The following is an 11066-nucleotide window of genomic DNA, read 5'->3' on the forward strand; positions in this document are numbered from 1 at the left end:
ATTTGGTGTTCGTATGTTAGAATCGGGTCTCGTGGAGAATTCTGGATGTTGGAATTTGGTTCTAAAGCTTGTTAGCTAAGTTTATAGGAAGGATCTTCAGTCTGGCTCGAGCTAATGTGCTCACATGGGTTCTGGTGGCAAGGGTAGGTGCACGAGGTGTTAAACAGTGATTTTTGACAACTCCGGAGCAGTTCTTAGCACGTTTGACGACGAACATATGTTTTAAGCTCTAGCGCATTGTTCGGCAGTTTGAGGCCTCGTGTAGCTTCACTTCATGTCTCATGACTTGTACGTGTGGTCGAAATTAAATTTCTGGAAGTTCGGTTTTTATTTGGAATGAAAACTCTAAATTCGAAAACTTTAAGTTGGAAGAGTTGACCAGGGTTTGAATTTTGAGTAAACGACCTCGGAATCGGGATTTGAAGGTTCTAATAGGTTCGTATGATAATTTAGGACTTGGGCATACGTTCAAGTTGAGTATCGGGTTATCCGGGGTCATTTCGGTGCTTAATATGGAAAATTGGCATTTGGAAGGTTTTAGAATTTCGTAAGTTTGGTTTGAAGTGGGATTGATATTATCGATGTCCGTTTGGAGTTCGAGCCTTGGAATAGGTTCATATCGTGATTTTTGACTTGTGCGTAAAGTTGGACATCATTCCGGAATGTTTATGTATAATTCGGACGCGTTCGATGAAGTTTGAATTATTGAAAGATTAAAGAAAGGTTTCGATCGTCAATTCGTAATTTTGATGTTGTTCGTCAAGATTTGAGGCTACGACTAAGTTCGTATCGTGATTTGGGATGTGTTGGTATGTTTGGATGGGGTTCGGGGGCATCAGGTTTGAAATAGATTAATATCGTATTGAAAGTTTGATTTGAGGAGATGCTAAAGATTGCTGAACTATGGTGTCATCGCACCTGTGATGGGTTTGGTCGCAGGTGCGGACACGCAGGTGCAATGGAGGTCGTCACAGAAGCGAAAGAGGACAGCTGGCGGAAGGGTTGCAGGTGCGGAGTTCGGGCGCGCAGATGCGCATCCGTAGAAGTGGAGGAGGCACCGCAGATGCGGAATTTGGGCCTTTGATGCTGGACAGCAGGAGCGAAGTTTTTTGTCCGCAAAAGTGGACATGGCTGGGCTTAGTGCGAACCGCACTTGCAATGGGAATTTCTGTAGGTGCGGAACTGCAGAACCAGCTACTCATTCGCAGATGCGAGAGTCGTTGGGCTGTGGGGTGCTTAAATTCTTGACTTAGCAATTCCTCTCAAATTTTTCACTTGGTTGGGCGACTTTGGGGGTTCTTGAAGAGGAGATTTTTGTCATTTATTGTGAGGTAAGCTATTCCCACCTATTCTGAGTTAAATACATGAGTTATATACGAATTTATACACGAAAATTTATGGAAGTTGTGGGATTTTTTGAAGGAAACCTAGAATTTGTATTTTTTGATTTCTACCAAGAAATTGAACATGGAATTAGGAATAAATAATCTATTTGAGCTTGTGGTGTTATGGGTAAGGTTATCTTCAAGAATATTTGGAGTTCGGGCACGGCGGCCAAAGGGTTGACTTTGTTCACTTTTCGAGCGGAGTTGGAAATTATTGTGAATGGTTAAATTATTCGCATTGGACTGTATTTTGATTTTTTTGCCCCTTGTTTGACTAGTTCGGATCGATGGGCTTTGGTTTGAGGCATTAGAGAGGCGCTGTTGCCGGTTAGGGAACTTCGGAGCGAGGTAAGTCTCCTGTCTAACCTTGTGAGGGGAAAACTACCCCTAGGTGATATAACTGTTATGTGCTACTAGTTGTGGGTGCTGCGTACGCAAGAGGTGACGAGCTAAAAGCAAGTTTATGTCTGGGTAAGCTTAGGACTTTATCGTGTAATATTTGAATTATTTGAACTCATTCTACTTGCTCAATTAATTGAATTTATAATTGATGTTGAGTTAGCAATATATATATATATATATATATATATATATATATATATATATATATATATATATATATATTTATTTATTTATTTATTTATTACCCTGAGTTGTTGGTCAAGTGATTTGAAAAAACGGTAAAGGTTATAGTCACTTTGAGCTCATGTATTGTATTGTAAGAACGTGTCTCGTAACTCGATGATTTCCTTCCTTTCTTGTGGAGCGGGCCTAACACCTCAGTAGTATAATAGATACATCTATAGTTCATGTCGCTAGACCCTCAGCAGTATACATATTATTCTGGATCAGGCCAAATGGCCCCGGCATAATCATGCATTATATCGCTGGCAGTTTGAATATTTACGAGATTATCTTTCCATTGATGCCTGGACTACTATATGGTATTCCTTATCCGTTTGATACTTGCACTTGATATATCTGAGCCGTTGAGGTAGAATACAAGACTGAGAATTTCATACCCTTTAAAAGAAAAATTTGGAAGACGATGTAACTTACAGATTTACCCCATTATTGTTGTGTGATTCATATCTGCTTAAGATTTATTATATTACTGTATTGGATCTCTAGTAAGTGTCGATGTCGACCCCCTCGTCACTACTTCTCTGGGGTTAGGCTAGATACTTACTAAATACGCGTTGATTTACGTAATCATGCAACACTTCTGCTTCATATCTTGGCGCGTAGGCGCAGCTGTTGTATTCCATCCCACAGAGTCTCCATCGTACCATTTACATTGATTGCATTCCATACAGATGTTGTATTATTATTGTACTCCTTAGTAAATGCTCATGCACTTGTGACACCGGATTTTGGGATGTTCTAGAAGTCGTTTGTGATTTTGCTTAGCATTTACACAATTTTATTTTCTATTTTGTTTAAATTGTAAGTATCTGTGATTTTAATACGTTGATTTCTTTATCTAATAAAATTCAAGATTTCGAAATTAATAATGTTCATAATTAAGTTGGTAGTTCACTGTTGGCTTGCCTAATGACGACGTTAGGCGCCATCACGTCATATAGTGAGTTTTGGGTCGTGATAATTTGGTACATGATTTAGCGTCATAGCTTAATTATAAGTTGTCTTTGCATTTTTTAAATTAATCTGCATTCCACAGAATACATTGTTGTATAATATATAGTTTTCAATTTATTTCTCACATTAAAACAATCCTTTTCATATTCAGTTTTGATAACTTTTTTTTATATTTCATTTGTTAAGTTGAATTTTATAAGCCAATAATCATTCACTATATACCAAGGTTGTTAATTAAAAGGTAAATTATTATTTTCCACTTTTGTCAATTATTTTGGTCTTTCTTATACGTTGACCATTTATTTTGAATACTTGACCTTGAACATAAATCAGATTTGTTCAAGTTTACTCTTTTATTCTAAGCCTATTTAATTAGTTTATGAATACTTTCTTTTACTACACATTCTTTGAATTTTATAATTCCTCCAAAAATATAATTTTTCATCCTTGTACATATTCTTTTATACATCGATGTCTATATTTCCCATGTGACATTCATGCCCGTCGATAATTAGCCATTTTTACATAATTCCTCATTTATTTGATCGAGTCCACCGGAACCCTATTTTTTGTATCTTGAGCGATGCCTAACACCTTCACCTCGAGATAATTTTAACCCCTACACCGAATCTCAATAGTTTCACAGACCATAACCAAATTGTACAGTATATACTGTAGTATAGGTATTCTATTATACCTTAAATACTAGGTGGCGACTCTATAGTTTAAATAACCTTGTAAAGTACTATAAGTTGTATGTTGTTTTGACTTGTGCAAAATAGGGTACTTCTACAAAGGGATTCGAGCAGTAGGATTCGTACAGTAGTTGCCTTGTGTGAGAGATGAGAGGGGTTGTGAGTTTGGGGGGAAAGATTTTAGTATTTTCAACTGCTGAAGAATGGCTTGGTTCATTAAACCTACCCGACATACGCACATGTGGAGATTTACCTCTTTTGCGAGGCCTCTTCTGCGGCTCTATAACCACTTCTGCGAGGAAGCCACATCTGTGATGCCTTTTGCGCTCTTGCGGAGGCGCATCTGCGGAAATGTTTTGCCAGGTGCGGTTCCACCAGATTTCTACTAGACACATCTGGGCATCAACTATTTTGGCTTGTTCCAACACCTCAAACTCCCCGGCAACGGGTCCAATTTTGATGACGTCCAAATTCACTACTAAAAGTAAATGGACACGGTCACTTGCAATATAATATCCCTAACTATGAGTCGGGACCGAATCCTATGGTGAACAATATGTTGGCAATTAGGCGTGTCAGAGAATTATCACTTATTACGCTAAGCCAAAGACATAAAAGGGTTTTGAAAAAATATTATAACTAATTGCGGAATTGTAAACTAATCAGGAAAACAAGTAAAATGATCAATGGCACAAGTATGGATACATGGGGAATTACACTCAAGTAACGATCCAATGTATTTCATGATTTTACAAATACGAGCGACTTTATGTTAATTAGCTTCGGATAACAATTATTTATTAGCTTCTTCCGAAAACTAACAATTCCCCCTAATTGAAATATCCCTAAAACAATTAAGAGGATTAACTGCACACGATTTGGCTACAAATAGTTCAATCTTATTCCTAGGTAGAATCTATAAAACGAGGGTTAATGCCTCAAGTTCTTGTTAATTATTAATCTTTCTCAACCCCAAATTACTTTTTTCATGATTAATTCGAAGTTAATGGGCGAGTCCTAGGGTAAGCTAATCTCTTTGTAGATATTAAAGAACAAGAATAATTAAAGAAATAATAACTCACTTTAATATTTAATAAAAATCATTCAACACATAAGCATAATAGGATATTTAATCCATACTTTAAATATGAATATTCCCATAAACAAGATTCAAGTGTCGGAAAAAATACTACACACATAGATATTCAATACAAAGCAAGAAAATGAAGAAATGAGTAAAAATGGATAAGAAATTCTAAAACAAAAGCTTCAAATCTTCAAGTACCAAGTGTGTGTGCAAGAACCCTAGATCTAAGACTTGTGTTCTCTAGTCAAAAAGACCAAAAATAAGCCAAAGATGTGTTTCCATAAGATAGGTCGTGTATTAAATGGTTTGGGGATAAAAAACATAAAATGCCAAAACTGCCCAATTTCTACCAACTTATAATGCTACAGGATCACGTGAAAAAATAAAAGCGATCACGGTGAACAACATATTCTAAGCTTCGTTATCGCAGAATGAACCACGTGTTCGCGTAGGACATTTGACCAGTCGCTGACCAGGCTTCTCTACAACGCGTTCGCGTAACATCCCACGCGTTTGCAATAGACAACTTCTAGAAATAATGCGATTGCATAAGGCACTTGACTGGTGGCTGACCAGATTTCATTCTTCGCGTTCGCATACCTTCAACTGCGTTCGCGAGGTACAATCTCCTAGATCTCCGCGATCGCATAGAGCATTAACTGGCAGCAGTCCATTTTTCCTATTTTAACACATTTTGACTTGTTTTCTTCCATATCTTCTCTGAATCACATGATACCTGAAGTATGCCAATAAATCTCAACAAATGTCTTAGGTTATCAACAAAATCATATAAAAGCCTAAGTATCAAGAAGAGAATACCAACTTATCAAAGAACATGATGACTTTGCTGGGGATTTCTTCAGGTTCTAACCACAACAGACTTGATCAATTACTTTAGAATTACAGGTTCCCCAATATTGCAATCTCTAAGCTTTTGTATCACATGCTTCAAGCGGTATATTCTTTGGCATATGCTTTATGTCGTATATTCTTTGTCACGTACTTCAATTCGTATATTATTTGTGTCATGACATAAAATTTCAACCTGTCGTGACGGCACCTAACACACTTGCTAGGCAAGTCGAATGTAACAACAAATAACCAAAATACCAGAATTTATAGAAATAGCATAAGTCTGAAACTTCAATATAATAAAATACCGCTAATACATAATAAATCCCCAAGAAGTAGGTAAATATAGAGTCATGAGCTCTAGTACAGAAATATAAGTGTGAAATGACCAAGTACAATACTGTACGAAATAAAGAAAAATAGTACATAAGGAATGAGACGCCAAGACTGTGGTCAAGAATATAGTTCTACCTCATCTCTCAGCAAACAACTCTACTACTAGTGTCAGCTACTGATGACTAGGTCCAACACTTGAATCTTCACCATTAAGTATGGAGGGTAGTAAGAGTGCAACCGACCCAATGTACTTAATAAGTATCGTAACTGACCTCCACGATGAAAAAGAAGCAAGAATTATAAATGATACCTGCTATAACCTGTACAGTTTAATCAATTTAATAAGTATAGATCGATGATGCAATCGGATCATAAAACACAAAAAGAACTACCTTTGTGTATGTGTGTGTGTACAATTACTCAAGTACTCTGCTCAGTAAATGATACGGAATATAAAGGTGATATGCATATGAATCGGGTAAACAGCCACAGAAATTGCATGTAACGATGAAATGTAAATCCAAAACAAACACTGGCCAGATTTTCTTCAACCTTTCCATATACATACCATTCCATTGATCAGTTTTCCTCAATATCTGTGTGTAACCCATCAAGAGAGAAATAACAGAGGGTGACCCTAAGGGGATGGATCCATATCCACACGCTGCACGAACAACTCAAGTGCTAATAATATCAATATCTGGATCCGCACGGACAAGTCACGTGTTAATAATCATAATTTTTCCAGCGTGGCCACATGCTACCAGTCTAGCTCATAACAAACAGAAAACAAATATACGAGAATACATGTTCATGATCAATGATTATCAAGTTTTCATACTTCTAGACTGGTATAAATAATATGTTATAGGTTAGGCATGTACAATGTGTGCTACCACAGCTAAAACGGATAATTTCCTCTTGAAATAGCAATTTATTAGGTTCAATCGGAAGAATAACCACAACGGTATCTCAAATGTGGTACAAATAGTTCACAGAGGGGTACAAATAGGAGAAACATCTCAACTTGAAGCTTAGCAATAAATTCGAGGAATGTTATAGCATAAGCATTTCCCTGAGCATGAAAATAGTACCCTTTGTATGCATATGGGTTCAACCCCACACATATACGCCACTCATAGTACATAGCTATCACAATTAATTCAAGCAACTAGTGCCTCAACCATGTTTAGAAAATATACTTACCTCAAGGAAGCCAAATTACTCCACTAACAAGCCCTTTCCGTGCGTTTCAAACTCTGGACGTCTCGGATCTAGCTAAAAATAACTAAATACCATCAATAATAGCTATAGGAAATAATTCCTAAAGATAAAGCTAAGGTCTTATATCAAATATGCAAAGTCAACCCAAAATGCCAACCCCTAGGTTTCACCCCGGAACCCGACAAAACTAACAAATTCCAAACTCCCCTTCAATTACGAGTCTAACCATACTAATTTCATCCAATTTCATCTACAAATCAACCCTCAAATCACCAAATCTCACTCTCCAATACCATGGTCTAATATCCCAAAATTTCACTTCAAATTCACGTAATCTAGGTGTAATAATCAATGGGTAATCAATATTTATCAACAAAAGTGATTAAACTTCACTTACCTCTTCAATCGCTTGTGCTGTCCAATCCCTGATTCACCGGGTCCGCAACTGCGGTAGCCTTCTGCATCTACGGTGCAAGCTCAGCCAACCATTCCCCGCTTCTGCGACCCCTTATCCACATCTGTGAACTCGTAGATACGGTCGACCTCCGCATATGCGATCTTCACTAGCCTCCAACTCTCTTCGCATTTGCGCACAACTTGTTGCACCTGCGGGTACGCATCTGCAGTCATACACACCGCGGATGCGAAAGCACCAGAAACCAAAAGCCTCAGCAATCACACCAAGTTCAAAAATGATATGTTAACCATTCGAAACACTACCCGAGGCCGTCGGGACCCCATCCAAACATTCCAACAAGTCCTAAAACACAATACAAACTTACTTGAAGCCTCCAATATCATCAAACAACATCAAAACCATAAATCACACATTGATTCAAGCATAATGAACTAATGAACTTCCAACTTCTAAAACTAATGCCGAATCACATCAAACCAACATCGAATGAGCTCAAAATTTGCACAGAAGTCATAAATGACACGACAAACCTACTCCAACTCCCAAAACCGAAATCCAAACCCGATATAGATAAAGTCAACTCTCGATCAAACATCTTAACCTTCCACAACTTCAACTTTCCAACTTTCACCAAAAATCATCAAATGAACATACGGACCTCTGAATCAACATCTCGACAAACAACTAAGTCCAAAATTGCCATACAAAGCTATCAAAACCATCAATACTTCATTCCGGAGTCGTTTACACAAAAGTCAAACTCCGTTCAACTCTTCCAACTTAAGCTTCCAACCTTGGGACTAAGTATCCCAATTTACTCCGAATCATCCCCGGAACCAAACCAACCACCCCGAAAAGTCACATAACCTCAAATGAACATTGAAGAATCAATAAATAGGGGAACAGGGCTACAATACACAAAATGACTGGCCGAGTCCTTACATTCTCCCCCCTCTTAAACAAACGTTCGTCCTCGAACGGGTCTAGAATCATACCTGGAGTCTCAAATAGGTGTGGATAACTGTTCCACATTTCGCGTTTTTCCTCCCAAGTAGCCTCTTCAGCCGGCTAACCTCTCCAAAGAATTTTCACTGATTCTATATTTTTTGGCCTCAACATTCGAACCTGCCGGTCCAGAATGGCCACCTGCTCCACATCATAAGTCAAATCCCCATCTAACTGAACTATGCTGAAGTCCAATACATGAGACGGTTTACTATAATATTTCATAAGCATAGAAACATAAAACACTGGGTGAACACTAGATAGACTAGGTGAGAATGCAAGTCTGTAGGCCACCTCTCCCACTCTCTCAAGCACCTCAAATGGACCAATATACCAAGGGCTCAACTTACCCTTCTTCCTGAATATCATCACACCCTTCATGGGCAAATCTTTGAGCAAAACATTCTCACCCACCAAGTATGCAACATCATGAACCTTTCTATCAGCGTCACTCTTCTGTCTGGACTGTGCTATGCGGAGCTGCTCCTGGATCAACTTTACCTTTTCCAAGGCATCACGTACCAAATCGATGCCCAACAACCTAGCCTCCCTAGACTCAAACCAACCAACTGGAGAATGACATCCCCTTCAGGAAAGAGCCTCATAAGAAGTCATCTGAATAATCGACTGGAAGCTGTTATTTTAAGCAAACTCTACTAACGGAAGAAAATGATCCCATGAACCTCTGAAATCCATAACACAGGCACGTAACATGTCCCCTAAGATTTGAATAGTGTGCTCGGACGGCCTGTCCGTCTGAGGATGGAATGTTGTACTCAACTCAACCAGTGTACCCATCTCTTGCTGCACTACTCTCCAAAACTACAATGTGAATCACTTGTCTCGGTCATAAATGATGGATATAGGGTCTCTCGGATGTAAATCCAAGTCAACCAATCTACAAAATAGGAAGTCAACACCGAAAAAACCCAGACTATGTCATATTTGTTAAAGGTCCGTGGCAAGTGTACCACAAAATCCATCGTGATGCGCTCCCACTTCCACTCCAATATCTCCATCCTCTGAATCAACTCTCCTAGTTTCTGATGCTCATACTTCACCTATTAATAATTCAAATTCAAACACTAAGAGACATAAGCAATGATATCTTTCTTCATTCTCCACCACTAATAGTGTTGTTTTAAGTCACGGTACATCTTCGTGACTCCCGGGTAAATGTAATAACGCGAGCTACGAGCCTCCTAAAGTATCAAGCCTCTCAACCCATCCACATTTGGAACACAAATCCAGTTTAGAAGCCGCATAACACCATCATCATCAATCAAAACCTCCTTGGCCCCACCCCGCTGCACCGTGTCCTTTAACACCAACAAGTGAGAGTCATCAAATTGGCGAGCTTTGATATGCTCGAACAACGATGATTGTGCCACAACGCAAGCAAGAACACAACTGGCCTCTGAAACATCCAATCTCACAAACTGATTGGCCAATGCCTAAACATCCGTGGCTAGTTGCCTCTCTGCTACTGGTAAATATGCTAAACTTCCCATACTCTCCGCCTTCCTACTCAATGCATCAGCCACCACATTGGCCTTCCATGTACGATATAGTATGGTGATATCATAGTATTTCAACAACTCTAACCATCTCCGCTACCACAAATTAAGATCCTTCTGCTTGAACAGGTGTTGGAGACTCTGATGGTCAGTATAGACCTCACAATGAACACTGTACAAATAGTGCTTTCAAATCTTCAACGCGTGAACAATGATTCCCAGCTCTAATTCATGCAAAGAGTAATTCTTCTCATGAATCTTCAACTACAGATACATGTAGGTAATCACCCTACCGTCCTGCATCAACACCGCGCCAAGCCCAGTACGCAATGCATCACTATACATGGTGCAAGATCCCGAACCTATAAGCAACACCAACAATGGGCTATAATTAATGCAGCCTTGAGCTTCAAAAAACTCTCCTCACACTCGCCAGACCATCTGAATGGAGCACCCTTCTAGGTTAATCTAGTCAAAGGTGTAGCAAAGGACGAGAAACCCTCTATAAAATGACGATAATAACTTGTCAGACCCAAGAAGCTCCGAATCTCCGTAGCTGAATATGGTCTAGGCCAACTCTGAACTTCCTCAATCTTCTTCGGATCAACCTTGATCCCATCACTAAACACCACGTGGCAAAAGAACGCCACAGAATCAAGCCAAAACTCACATTTAGAGAATTTAGCATATAGCTTCTTCTCCCTCAAGGTCTGGAGTACAATCCTGAGATATTGTTCATCATCCTCCTAGCTACGTGAGTACACCAATATATCATCAATGAATATTATGATGAAAGAGTCGAGATACGGCTGGAACACACTGTTCATCGGATGTATAAAATTTGCTGGGGCATTGGTCAGCCCAAAAGACATCACAAGAAACTCGTAGTGACCATAGCAGGTCTTGAATATCGTCTTCAAAATAACAAAATCCCGAATCTTCAACTTA

Source organism: Nicotiana tabacum, chromosome 13, assembly GCF_000715075.1.
Source record: "Nicotiana tabacum cultivar K326 chromosome 13, ASM71507v2, whole genome shotgun sequence".
NCBI classification, from domain to species: Eukaryota; Viridiplantae; Streptophyta; class Magnoliopsida; order Solanales; family Solanaceae; genus Nicotiana; species Nicotiana tabacum.